The sequence below is a fragment of the Myotis brandtii genome, unplaced genomic scaffold, assembly GCF_000412655.1.
Source record: "Myotis brandtii unplaced genomic scaffold, ASM41265v1 scaffold1077, whole genome shotgun sequence".
NCBI lineage: Eukaryota > Metazoa > Chordata > Mammalia > Chiroptera > Vespertilionidae > Myotis > Myotis brandtii.
Window position 1 is genome coordinate 649,749 of NW_005353666.1, and position 214 is coordinate 649,962.

The window sequence follows — 214 nt, forward strand, 5'->3', positions numbered from 1 at the left end:
GGGCAAAGTGGCCCCAGGGGCGCAGGGACTCCTCCCTCCCCCTTCTGTCCGCTTACACCAGTGACGAATGATCCCTATTTGTCATGCCATCTGCTCTCCTACCTCCACACAGGGAGGGTCTACAGAAAGGACCCCCCCAACCTTGGGGGCGACAAGGAGGGCCCAAGGCTCGCAGCCCCTCCAACCAGCTCAGCGCCCACGCGCAGAGCCCGAG